The following is a 14,287-nucleotide window of genomic DNA, read 5'->3' as shown; positions in this document are numbered from 1 at the left end:
GTATTTGTGACTTACTGTATAATCAAAGGGATTTGATTTATGTTTTATCTAAATAGCCTAGTGGCTTTCCCCACTTTCTTCAATTTAAGTCTGAAGTTTTCAGTAAAGAATTTGTGATCTGAGCCTCCCTTAACACCCAGTCTTTTTTGTTTTTTTGCTGACTGTATAGAGCTTCTCCGCCTTTGGCTGCAAAAATATAATCCATTTGATTTCAGTAATGACCTTTTGGTGATGTCCATGAGTAGAGTTGTCTGTTGTGTTGTTGGAAGAGAGTGTTTGCTATGACCACTGTATTCTCTTGACAAAACTCTGTTAGATTTTGTCCTGCTTCATTTTGTACCCCAAGGCCAAACTTGCCTGTTACTCCAGGTATTTCTTGACTTCCTAATTTTGCATTCCAGTAAGTAAATTTAAGTAGGTAATTTACTTAGCTTCACTTTCACAGAATGTCTTGATTCTAATCACCATAGTAAAATTATCTACTTCTTTTATACTCAAGATGAATATACTAATTTCAAGTATCAGTTTTACCATTAATAAAAAGAGACACAGCTTGGGCTGTCCTTGTCTATAGCATTTATCTAAAAATGTATAATTATAAATTCTTTGTCTTGAGACCTAAAACTTTCCCTTCGAGTTTCCTTTCAGATATATTTATCATATAATGTATATGGAAGCATAAAGTTCCTTTAAGAAAAAGAGTCAAGATGTTTTCATTTTTTAATTTTGTAGGACTATAAAGTACTATGATGCTGAAGATCAAGATGAACTAAGATAACACCATTTGCTTCCTAATGCTTCTGTAATCCATAGTAGAAATTGTGAAAGCATTGGCAAATACAAACATCTGTGTTTTTTTTCAAAGTGAAAGAAATAAGAATTGAGTCAAACAAAATGTCAACATAAAAATACCTGTCATTCTCTATCCTTCCCCCCCCCCCTTTTTGGACCAAAAGAGAACATTTTGGATGAGAGACTGAGACACTAAGGCTTTGCCATCATGACTGTTAACTTCTTGTTATAAGTCATTCTCCTTATCAGAAGTTAAGCCTGAAAATCGGAAACAGAAACAATCTTCTCTTTTGGGCAGCTATCATTGTCAATCTAATTCTTTCTCTGCTCCAGTGAACCTAAATTACTAAAAGTAATATAATGGGATGAGTAATTCAATAGGTGTGAACAAATTTATCCCAATGCAAATGGTTTCACGTTGTGAGGTGACTTTTTCATACCCCTGTAAGTATCATTTGATTAATACTTGGCCTGGGTTCAATTGCTCCCATTGCAGTCTTCTACATGTTGCAATCTGAAGTTTTCTTTCTAACTTGAAAATAATGCAGAATAAATAGTCTACTTAAAATTTGACTCACTACTAATATTTAATAGATCGTAAAATAAGAAATGGATGCTGCTTGTTTTATGGAAACTGTTACCTTTTAAAGACATCATTAGGGCTACATTTTTGACCATAGCATATAAAACTCAATCTTTTCTCACCGTTATAGTTTTGTTAATGGTGAATCTATAGAGCGGTTTAAGTGCAAAGAAATTTCTGTTCAACAGTTGAAGACTTTATATCTCTACCTCCTACAGTCTCTGCCTCTCTCTTATAATTTCCTCTGCTTTTTGTCCTTCTTTTTCTTCTTTTTTCTCCTCTCTTTATGTCTTTTTTTAAATTTTTTTTAATTAGCTTATTTATCTATTTTTTAACTTTACAATATTGTATTTGTTTTGCATACATTGACATGAATCCACCATGGGTGTACATGTTTTCCCCTTCCAGAACCCTCCCCTCCCCCCTCCCTCCCTATCCCATCCCTCCGGGTCACCCCGGTGCACCAGCCCCGAGCACCCTGTATCATACATCGAACATGGACTGGCAATTCGTTTCACATATGATAATTGACATGCTTCAATGCCATTCTTCCATATCATCACGCCCTCGCCCTCTCCCATAGAGTCCATAATACTGTTCTATTTATCTGTGCTCTTTTGATGTCTCGCATACAGGGTTATCTTTACCGATTAACTAGATACCATATATATGTGTTAGTGTACTGTATTGGTGTTTTTCTTTCTGGCTTACTTCACTCTGTATAATAGGCTCCAGTTTCATCCACCTCATTAGAACTGAATCGAATGTATTCTTTTTAATGGCTGAGTAATATTCCATTGTGTATATGTACCACAGCTTCCTTATCCATTCGTCTGCTGATGGGCATCTAGGCTGCTTCCAGGTCCTGGCTATTATAAACAGTATTGCGATGAACATTGGGGTACATGTGTCTCTTTCAATTCTGGTTTCCTCAGTGTGTATGCCCAGCAGTGGGATTGCTGGGTCATATGACAGGTCTATTTCCAGTTTTTTAGGAATCTCCACACTGTTCTCCATAGTGGCTGTACTAGTTTACATTCCCACCAGCAGTGTAAGAAAGTTCCCTTTTCTCCACACCCTCTCCAGCATTTATTGTTTGTAGACTTTTGGACAGCAGCCATTCTGACAGGCGTGAAATGGTACCTCATTGTGGTTTTGATTTGCATTTCTCTGATAATGAGTGATGTTGAGCATCTTTTCATGTGTTTGTTAGCCATCTGTATGTCTTCTTTGGAGAAGTGTCTGTTTAGTTCTTTGGCCCACTGTTTGATTGGGTCATTTATTTTCCTGGAATTGAGCTGCAGGAGTTGCTTATATATTTTTGAGATTAATTGTTTGTTCATTGCTTCATTTGCTATTATTTTCTCCCATTCTGAAGCCTGTCTTTTCACTTTGCTTATAGTTTCTTTTGTTGTGCAAAAGCTTTTAAGTTTAATTAGGTCTAATTTGTTTATTTTTGCTTTTATTTCCAATATTCTGGGAGGTGGGTCATAGAGGATCCTGCTGTGGCTTATGTTGGAGAGTGTTTTGCCTATGTTTTCCTCTAGGAGTTTTATAGTTTCTGTTCTTATATTTAGATCTTTAATCCATTTTGAGTTTATTTTTGTGTATGGTGTTAGCAAGTGTTCTAGTTTCATTCTTTTTCAAGTGGTTGACCAGTTTTCCCAGCACCACTCGTTAAAGAGATTGTCTTTTCTCCATTGAATATTCTTGCCTCCTTTGTCAAAGATAAGGTGTCCATAGGTGCGTGGATTTATCTCTGGGCTTTCTATTTTGTTCCATTGATCTATATTTCTGTCCTTGTGCCAGTACCATACTGTCTTGATGACTGTGGCTTTGTAGTAGAACCTGAAGTTAGGCAGGTTGGTTCCTCCAGTTCCATTCTTCTTTCTCAAGATTGCTTTGGCTATTCGAGGTTTTTTGTATTTCCATACAAATTGTGAAATTATTTGTTCTAGTTCTGTGAAAAATACCGTTGGTAGCTTGACAGGGATTGCATTGAATCTATAGATTGCTTTGGGTAGTATACTCATTTTCCCTATATTGATTCTTCCGATCCATGAATATGGTATATTTCTCCATCTATCTGTGTCCTCTTTGATTTCTTTCACCAGTGTTTTATAGTTTTCTGTATATAGGTCTTTTGCTTCTTTAGGTAGATATATTCCTAAGTATTTTTGTTCTTTTCATTGCAATGGTGAATGGAATTGTTTCCTTAATTTCTCTTTCTGTTTTCTTGTTGTTAGTGTATCGGAATGCAAGGGATTTCCGTGTGTTGATTTTATATCCTGCAACTTTACTATATTCATTGATTAGCTCTACTAATTTTCTGGTGGAGTCTTCCAAAACTATGTTAAATAGTAGTGTTGAGAGTTGGCACCCTTGTCTTGTTCCTGACTTTAGGGGAAATGTCTTTTTTTTTTTAATCTTCTCAACTTATTTAATGTTTATCTTCAAATTTCTGTAGTAAATCATTTTAGAATACTATGGTGAGAAATATGACTTAAGGTTCACTAAGGAAAAAGAATCAATAGTAACAATGACATATAAATGAAAGAAAAAGGATAACAAATTGAAGGTATGCTTGTGGTAAAGAAGCAGGGCAAAGATGTGAACAAAGGTGAAATTAAATCATGGAAATGGTGCAACGGGTTTGACAAAATCTGTAATGAATATTGGCTTAAATTGTTAAGAATTTCATGGATTTGAAGTATACTATACATTTGATTTTAAAACAGAGATTGCATCTGTTACTTTGTTGAAGAAAGAACGCACTTATACCAAGGATGTAGTTCTTCCATCAATAGTGTATTGGTCTTCTAATTGACCTGCTCTTCACCTTGAGTTTTGGTATTTTCTGTATTTGTTATACCAGGCTCCTCTGTCCGTGGGATTTTCCAGGCAAGAGTCCTGGAGTGGGGTGCCAATGCCTTCTCCAAATAGAGAGACACAAGAATCACTAAAGAGACTTCAGTAGTGTTTGTATAAATACATGAATGAATAAAAAAAGAATCTGAAAAAGTCATTTTCAACAGAGGTTTCACAACTCTGAAAATGGCTATAGAGTAAAACTAGAGCACTTTGAGGTAACTCTGGGTAGTTTGGAAAAACTGAGCTTATACAACTTGATGTGCAGAAATTAGAAATTAGCGTTTATAACTGACTATTGAATGCAATGAGTATCTTGAATGCATTATATCTCAGCTGTAAATGCTTTATGCTTTTTATTTTTATTCTATAATTTTCATTTATTAAATTGATTTTACCTCAGATGTTATATAACAAGAATATGATAACCTATGAATGTGTTGGGACTTTATAAAAGGTAAAATCAATATGTAGAGGGTTTCAAGACAAATTATTAATTTTTTAGCCATTAAGAATTTCACATGAAGCTAATGAAAGAAATAAAATGCAAATGATTAAGGGGGTGGTGAAAGAATAGTAGTAAAAATTAAATACAGCAAGGGAAAATAGTTTTTAAAAATTAAAGATTGCTCTTGATAACAATCTAATCACATTTTAAACAAAATTATGAGCACTATAATAAAGTATGTTTAATTATGCTGGGAAATATTTCTGATGATATTTTCGATACATTTTCCTAGGTTATAATCAACTAATTGTCAGTCAAGTTTTCAAGTGTTCTAAGGCACACTAAATAGCATTTTATGTGTTTTATTTCTTATGCTTCCTTTCCTTTTTTGAAAATTTTGCTCACTTATAGGAGGGCTAAATTCATGCCTATTGAGCCTAAAACTCTTTTAAGGCAAAATTGATAGATGATAATAATATGTGCTGACAGTAAACCCTAGCCACTTGTTACATAATAATGGAGTGCTAACAATATAAGTACTGCTCTCTGTATTTATCGCAGTTACACAGTAATGAATTAAAATGTTTAGAACTGTTTTTGCTGTAAATAAATATCCCATCCTACATTTTCCTATTCTCAACCTCATTCCAGACTATCACAATTTTTTCAAAAAAAATTTCAAAATTCCATATAAAGTACTATATTTTATTTATTGATTCATCAACCACAGAAAATATTCATTTACTCTCCGATGTGCAAATAATGTTTTATCTCATACCATCTCTTCTCTCTTCTATACAACGTATGATATTGTATATTTATTTTATTTTTCTATTCTCTTTGAATTATTGTCACTATTATTATCAATTTTTATGTCTTTGTGGTTTTCTGTTCTCAAGGCAAAAATTCTATTGGTGGAAAAACAAAAATATTTTCTAAGTTTTGACCATAAAATGACTTAAATTCTTAAAAATGTTTATTTTGTATTAATGTGTGAGAATTACATTTTGTTTGCTAAAAGTCTCTTATGGACTAAATTTTGTTACCCCCAAAATACATATGTTGAAGCCTTAGTACATAACCTATTAATATATATGCAAATATTTGCTTATCATTATCATACTGTTGTCATGATTTTCTCCTTAAGCTAGGTTCATTAAATTCTAATTCAATACTCTTTCTGTGGCCTAATGTCACTGGGATCTTATGGACTTTTAGATCTGAAAAGAACTCAGAGGATGCAAATGCCTGAAAAAAACATAATTAGGAATTTGAAAGTATAGCTCACTCAAATTCTCACATGTTAGACAAATAATGTCATTGTAAATATATTTGAGTTTTAACTAAACAATCATAACTTGGAGAGCAAAAAATATAAGTTGCAGGAGAAAGTACAAGAGAAAGAGAAACATGATTTAGTAAACAAGTCATAGAGTTGATAACATGCTTTTTCCCTCTTTTTATGGTGTTTTGAATTTTATTTATGGCAACACAAAGATAACCCTTACTCTATCCAGAATTTCCACAGGTGCCTTTAGAGTGGAAATTAATTGCTTCTATGACAAATGAAGCCTATACAGGTTAATAATCTTGATCACATTTATTTTATTTACTAACTTAAGGATTAAAACAACAAAAAATACCCAAACTAAATTCTTTCTCCCATTGTGAAACTTTCCCAATGAAACCTAAGCCAATAAGGAATCAACAGAAGGAAAATCATGCCAGCGGCCTTTATATTCACTATCAATTACTAGTTTCTGTCTATCTATTTTCATGCTTTAAGAACTTTGACATTGCTGTGTTAAATAAGTTTTTTTTTTGGGGGGACTAATAGCATTAAAATATCTAATAATGAGAAGCATCTTGAATCGTTATAAGCAATACTATTCTGGCAGGTTGACAGGCTTGATTGCACTGTTGCAGTGTAGTGAAGTGCAGACCTTTACAAAGACCCGCTTCACCTGAATTCTAGGGCAGGCTTAGGACTGTCTATGTCTGCTGACCTTGGGCAAAGCTTATACATTCTGTGAGACTCATTCAGTTATTTCATCAGAATATTTAGGAGTTTAGTAAACTAATTCCTGTACTTAATAGGAAATTTGTAAACTATTATTACCATTTAAATTTTTGTTGGATTAGATCATTTTTACTGTTCTCCTCTCTAACTCTATACATCTTATCATTTCCTTAAAGATTGATGCCAGGATTTCTTACTGTTGATAAGCCTAAGAATAAAAATAATATAGCCTCCGTTATGAGGAACTCTCAGTCTCTTAGACTTCAGAAAACAGTTAATAATGTGTTCAAATTCTATTAAAATGAGCTCTCAGCTCATAATCTTACTCTTCAATCTAGAATATGTAATATTGCTTAATGATGAGGGTGTTTGTTCTTCTCTATTAGCATAAAAATAATGATTCTTCATTATAATAAAATATTCTTCTATTGCATATCTGTGTTTTATGAATTACTATACACATATTTTGTGTCAATTATAGACTGCAGAATAAAAGGTAACACTTCAGCCTTCAGTCTGAATCATTTATTTGGAGCTCACTGATGTGTTCTTAATTCAATTTGGAATCTCTCCCCACTCACAGTGTGTGGAGAAAGAGATGCAAACATTTTTCTTCATTGGCAGTGGCTTGAGAATGCATCAATGTGACAAATATTTTCCAGGAGAGGGGAAAAAAAAGTATACTCTGTGAATAACAATTTCCCTGTCTCTCTCAAAGAAAAAAAAAAAGATAATCATAGCAATATTTATAACATTTCTTTATCTCAAAGGAGCCTCCAAGCATTTTAGAAATGTTAATGACAAACTGGTTCTGTGGGATTCACATCTTCTCTCACTGAAATGGATTCATGTTTAACAGTGCATGGGGATGACAGGCCCTGAAGAAATCTCTCCTGGATTTATGATCACATCTGTAAGGCTGAAAGGAGAGCACTGCTTATTCCAAAATGCCCATGCTAGAATGTGTATTCATCACATAATCAAAGGCAAGGCCTCCCTGCACATGCAAAATGTAACAGATAACACAATATTCACCTCCTCTTGGATAAAAGTATTGATGAGGCATCGCATGATACTTTGTGCATCACCATGTAGTAATGGAAATGTCGTTATATCTGTTAATGAGAGCATTAATAGTCATTTAAGAATATTTAATGTTTTCATGTGAATTAACATTATTATTGCCTCTTTTTAAAATGTATCAAATTCAGAATCCCATAATAGTACACCCATACAATAATGTAAGTGAAAGCGAAAGTATTAGTAGCTCAGTCATGTCTGAATTTTGCTACCCCATGGACTATAGCCTGCTAGGCTCCTCTGTCTACGGAATTCTCAAGGCAAGAATACTGGAGTGGGTTGCCATTCCCTTCTCCAGGGGATCTTACTGACCATGGATTGAACCTGGGCCTCCTGCATTGCAGGAAGATTCTATACCATCTGAGCTGCCAAGGATAAAAATATTTATCTGTTGTTTCTTAATTCCTTTATATACATTATATGGCTGATCTAAACAGTGATGCTAGGCTACAAATTCTGAATGATGTGGAACATCATTTGCCCAATTACTAACAGGTTTTGAGATTTTATAAATACAAACATACACACCTATGCACATTGTGATCATATATCTGTGCATATTTAATATACATTAGTGTCACAAGGGAGAAGGCAATGGCAACCCACTCCAGTACTCTTGCCTGGAAAAATCCCATGGATGGAGGAGCCTGGTAGGCTGCAGTTCATGGGGTCGCGAAGAGTCGGACACGACTGAGCAACTTCACTTTCACTTTTCACTTTCATGCATTGGAGAGGGAAATGGCAACCCACTCCAGTGTTCTTGCCTGGAGAATCCTAGGGTCAGGGGAGCCGGTGGCTGCCTTCTATGGGGTCGCACAGAGTCAAACACAACTGAAGCGACTTAGCAGCAGCAGCAGCAGCAGTAGCAGCAGTGTGATAAGGCTTTGATTTATACCACGTGCTATTAATTGGGCTTCCCAAGTGGAGCTAGTGGTCAAGAACCCGCCTGCCAATGCAGGACACATAAGAGATGTGGGTTTGATCCCTGGGTCAGGAAGATCCCCTGTAGGAGGGCACAGCAACCCACTCCGATATTCTTGCCTGGAGAATCCCTTGGATGGAGGGGCCTGGAGGGCTACAGTCCATAGAGTTGCAAAGACTTGGACACGACTGAAGTGACTTAGCATGCATGCACACTATTATTTATCTTATAGCTACTAATAGTTAAAAAAGGAAAGAAAAGAATATATGTAACTATATTCCAGTTTTTACATTCTATCATTATTCATGCTATTTTGGACAAACTTTATTCATTGATATTTTCATTCATCATATCAGAGTCTTACTCATTATATATAGAAAACATGTATTCAGTAGTTGTTAGACCCTGTTCCAGGCATTAGGCATTTAAAGAGAAATATGATGTGTTCCTGGTCTTCAGGAAGATCATATTCTTCTGGGAGAGATAAATATGAAAATGGTAAATAGAGCACCATAAGAATATCAAACAGGCAGCTCATAACTCTGTAATACAGAAATGAGGCAGGGGTGATTTTATAGAGAAGCCAACATTTAATTTGGATCTTGAAGACTGAGTAGAGGATGCCAGCCAAAGGAAGATTTTGGCCAGGGTTCTAATTGTGAAATTAAAACAAACTTCTAGCACTGACTGCTGTAAAGATATAACCCCAGCTATATCAAGGTCAAGTGAGTAAAAGATAAGTAGATGTTATGAGTTGCATTGTGTCTCCCCCCAAAAGATATGTTGAAATCCAAGTTGCCAGTGCTTCAGAATGTGGCTCTATTTGGAAATAGGATGTTCTTAGAGGTAATCAATTTAAAATGAGGTCATTAAGGTGGGCCCTAAACTATGACTACTGTCTTTATGAAAAGAGAAAATTTGTACAGAGATAGACATGTGCAGAGGAAGGATGATATGAAAAGATACAAGGAAAATACCATATAAAGACAGACAGAGATTAATCAAGACAGAGATTGATTGTCTTAATCAAGAGAGAGATTAGAGTGATGATGTATCTACCACCAAAGATTGTCAGCAAGCTATCAGACGTTAGGAGGGAGGCATGAAACTGATTCTCTCTCCCAGCGCTCAGAATTCATCACACTGCGGACACTGTGATCTGGAATGTCGAGCCTCCAAAACTGTGAGCCAGTAAAATTCTGTTGTTCATAGCCATCTAGTTTATGCCACTGGGTCATGGCAGCCTAGTTACTAGCAAACTAGTACAGATGCTGTCCAGTTTCACTTCCTCTTCTTAGATATGGTTCACTGTCAGGGGACATTCGACTTTAAGGGATCCAATATGTTGTTTTCTTCCTTTGTGTGCCGTTTCTCAAGGACTCTCTGTTCCTTATCAGTTCCTGGAAAACAGGAACAAGCAGAGCTGCACGCAGTTCTCAGGACTGAGATCACGGGAAAGAGCACCTGCTTGGATCCCCTTCACTGACTCCCTTCAGTGACTCTCTTCAGTGACCTTTTACTTAAAAGACTATCCATTTTGTTGCAACTGGTGGAATTTCATTATTTTTAATGGCTGAGTAATCATTTTATTGAAGATATATAAGCATGCGTTTCTGCAAATAAAGTGCCCTTGTTTCACTCCAGACTTGGGTCCCCTGCGTCCTTCTCGTCGACTCCAGTCCCCAGGTCCCGGTCTACGAAGACCATGACAGTTCACCACCCTGCATTATGGAAATAAATGCCTTCTTCCCCACTAAATGTAAGAATTAGAAGTGGCAGGTACTGTGTCTAATAAATGTATGTTTCTTTGAAGCTATAGCATATTGTTTTGCATACTACAGAAATGGAATTAATTTTGGCTAAATATGTTTTAAAATGGGAAAATACAATGAAGCTATTGAATAAAAGAACTCAGTTTCACCAAGAGGGGAAAGAAAACAAGGATAAATGGATGTGAATAGTCATGGAAAAACAAAATTATTTCCTTCATTTTGTTTAATATATAATAGATCTACATATATATGCATATTTTCTCAAAATCATTAGCATTTATGACTATGAACTTTCAGTGAAAGCAGATATATTTTGCAGAAATACTCTAATGCCATATATTTATAATTTTATGAGAACTTGTTTATTTCATGAATATTAATTACAGTTTTAATTTCACTTTATATGAATGCAAGTGAAAATACAGTGTTTATTATTACTTTGTTTTGTATTACATCATAATACTGTTTTAGAATCAATGAATCTAGCCTGATTCAGAATACATTAATATAAGCAGAACCACAAATTAATTTGAAGGTTAGTAGTTAAATATATCAAAACTACAATGCTACAGACTAATTGGCCCTTCTATAGTTTGAATTGTCTGTATTATTATTATTACTGAGACTTCTATTAGCTCTCTTTTAAGCATATTTATTGGACTGGAAAATTGCTTCAGTACTAGTGCATCAACTATTATGTTGTACTTTAAGGAAAGTAATGTCATATTGGTATAGGGCCCTTGTGAATAATAAAGATTGAATATATGATTTCTTATAGGAAGTCTGAGGTGATGTCAAAAATTAACTTTTCTCTTACCATAAGTAAAAACATTATTGTATGGTGTCTATGCTAACAACTGCTTTAGCCAAATTCACTTAAAAAAATGAAAGCAAAATCTACTTAAAATATAAGATTATATGTCTTGAAAGAGATTTTAGAGAACAATTTAAAAACAAATGTTAAACCATTCAGTCAAACTATAAAACTAATTTGTCTAAACTTAATTCCAGGCTATTCCATTTTGACATTATTTAGACACATCCAGAGAAATAGAAACATTATAATGCATGATGATGGAAGCAGTGGAGGATGAATATTATATGGAGATAATTTTTTGCTGTATGATCCTGTTTCTTTTCTTAGTACAAGGTCAAATATTCAGCTACTCTTCTTAAATTTGAAGTTCAAATTGAACATTAGCTGAAACAAAGGCCTGAATTCATATTGGAAAATCTTTACTGTATTCATATAATTAAGAAAAAGTCATAAAGATCAATTTAATTATTAATAAATCTAGTTGTGTAAAATTAAAACCAAAGTAAAAATCCTTTAAACTACTTTTTGCATGAAATAAATTTGGGAGTAAAATAATTTGATTTCTTATTGGAGATAACAAAGAGAAGAAATCAAATTGACTAAGATTGACTGCTGATTACTTTTTTGGAAATTATTAATATGGTTTCCTGAAAAATAAACATATACCCCATTTAATTGAACATCTAGTCTAAGAGCTGTTATGATACATGACTGGGACATACAAGACAGGTAACTGGGATGAGTTCTACAGAAATGCAATTATTATAAAACAGGACAAGTCAGTGCATAAATGAGAGCTGACTTATGTACCCACAGTTCATACTTAGGTAGATCAGACTATAAATGTTTTGGAAGGGTATTCATTCATTAAATTCTCATAGAACTTCCACCTCTGTAGGAAGGATGAGTTCCATCCTATATAAGTACAAAAAGATTAACCACACTCACTTTTCTCAAGGATCTTACACACTAAGAGGGCTTCCCCAGTGGCTCAGCGGTAAAGAATTCTCTTGCAATGAAGGAGATGTGGATTTGATCCCTGGGTCAGAAAGATTCCCTGGGGAAGGAAATGACAACCCACTCCAGTGTTCTTGCCTGGAGAAATCCCATGCAAAGGGGAGCCAGGTGGGTTACAGTCCAAGGGATCACAAAAGAGTTAGACACAACTTAGAGACTAAATGGCAACAAACTTTATATGTAGACAAAATTACAAAAGGAAGTGGCAAATTGTATATTTCACAAGAAACATAGAAGAATGAAAAAGGAATTTAAAAAAGTAAGAGGTCACTACCAACTGGGATGATGATACAAGTTTCTTAGAAGATATGATAATTATACGTACTATATGTTTTTATATTTCTTTCAAGTCTGTGCTATGTGACTTTGAGGAAAGTCCCTTCAAAACTGTGGCTGATGGTTTTCTCAAATAACTGAATGATTTGTGCAATTCCTATTGAGCTCTGAATGTCATATTCTAAATCACCTTCTTTCCAAAGCAGTGAGATATAGATTGTTTACCATCAAAAGGAGGAAGAGCACACTGTCGTAGTGGGTTCTAGGTATGGAGCCAGGGAAAGAGGAAGAACTCAGAGAGTGCTGACTCCTAGATACTGTTATCATGTGTAAAGAATAATCCTATCTTTTAGACCAGTATATAGATTTTCAGTGAGATTTTATCTAATTCCCAAATCTGCTCTTTGCTCATTTTACTTGATGGATTTTATTAAACAAGTACTGTTTAATAAACTGATGGTCAAATAAACAAAAAACTGCTATAAATAATCTGACAAAATATAATTCAAGTAGTTACTATATTTATGTTATTTGGTTTCTATATTTCATCTCAGTTAATTGTATTACGTTTTCAACTATTATACTTGTGAGCACTGTCAATTATTCTCTTTGTACATGTTTCACAGTGAAATATTTTACCTATCAGTACTCCCAGAGTCGTATGCTAACATGTTAAACAAAATAGGGTAGCTAAAGCTAACTTTTGGTAAAGTTTTTATAAATTCCATTCTTTAGAAGCTAAGATTTAAATCATGGTTTGATGCTGAATAATTTATGTCTATAGTTCTAAAATTCAGAGTTCAATAAGCTGGCTTTGAATAACAAATTATTAATAGTTACTCAATGTAACACAAACTAATTTTTGTTGTTCAGTTGGAAGTTGTGTTTGACTCTTCGTGACCCCATGGACTGCAGCATGCCAGGCTTCATTGTCCTTCACTCTCTCCCAGAGTTTGGTCAAATTCATGCTTGTTGAGTTGGTAATGCTATCTAACTATCTCATCCTCTGGCACCTCCTTCCCTTGTGCCTTTAATCTTTCCCAGCATCAGGGTCTTTTCTAATAAGTTGGCTCTTCACATCAGGTAGCCAAAGAATTGGAGTTTCAGCTTCAGCATCTATCCTTCCAATGAATGTTCAGGGTTGATTTCATTTAAGGATTAATTGATTTGATTTCCTTGCAGCCCAAAGGATTCTCAAGCATTTTCTCCACAATTCAAAAGCATCAATTCTTTAGCGCTCAGCCTCTGTAGTCCAACTCTCACATCCATACATGACTACTGGAAAAACCATAGCTTTGACTATATGGGCCTGCATTAGCAAAGTGATGTCTCTGATTTTTAATATGCTGTCTAGGTTTGTCATAGCTTTCCTTCCAAGGAGCAAGCATCTTTTAATTTCATGGCTGCAGTCACCATCTGCAGTGATTTTGGAGCCCAAGAAAATGAAATCTGTCAGTTTGCATTTTTTTCTCTTCTATTTGCCATGAAGTGATGGGACTGGATGCCATGATCTTAGTTTTTTGAATGTTGAGTTTCAAGCCAACTTTTATACTCTTCTCTTTCACCTTCATTGAGAGGCTCTTTAGTTCCTCTTCATTTTATGCCATTATAATGGTATGATCTGCATGTATGAGGTTGTTAATATTTCTTCTGGCAATCTTGGTTCCACTTTGTCATTCATCCAGCCCAGCA

Source organism: Giraffa tippelskirchi, chromosome 2 (assembly GCF_054371585.1).
Source record: "Giraffa tippelskirchi isolate mGirTip1 chromosome 2, T2T-mGirTip1v1.2.pri, whole genome shotgun sequence".
NCBI classification, from domain to species: domain Eukaryota; kingdom Metazoa; phylum Chordata; class Mammalia; order Artiodactyla; family Giraffidae; genus Giraffa; species Giraffa tippelskirchi.
Note: the sequence above shows the minus strand (reverse complement) of the source record.